Here is a 238-nt window from a genome sequence, read left to right on the forward strand (position 1 = left end):
GGCCCCCCTGATTGCCCCATTGGTTGTCCCACAGAGGGAGGTGACCGGCAGCAGTGGGGGGCAGGGGCGACAAGCGGGCAGTGCCAGGCCAGCCAAGGTGGGTGCCAGCGGGCAGAGGGAGGGGCTGGCGATCAGAGGGCATCAGTGACCAGTGGTGGTGGAGGGGCGGTTGGGGGGTGGGGCTGGCTGCTCACCAGCTGGCCCCATCCCTCAGTTGCCCTGCTGGTTGCCTCCCGCA

At 70.2% G+C, this 238-nt stretch overlaps 1 protein-coding gene across 7 annotated transcripts in view; it reads right to left on the bottom strand.

Moving 5' to 3' along the window:
- TPD52 (tumor protein D52) overlaps nt 1–238 on the bottom strand; it is a 69,112-nt gene that overhangs the window by 14,550 nt on the left and 54,324 nt on the right. The gene's annotated exons all lie outside the window — the stretch shown is intronic.

This window comes from Myotis davidii, unplaced genomic scaffold, assembly GCF_000327345.1.
Source record: "Myotis davidii unplaced genomic scaffold, ASM32734v1 scaffold452, whole genome shotgun sequence".
NCBI lineage: Eukaryota > Metazoa > Chordata > Mammalia > Chiroptera > Vespertilionidae > Myotis > Myotis davidii.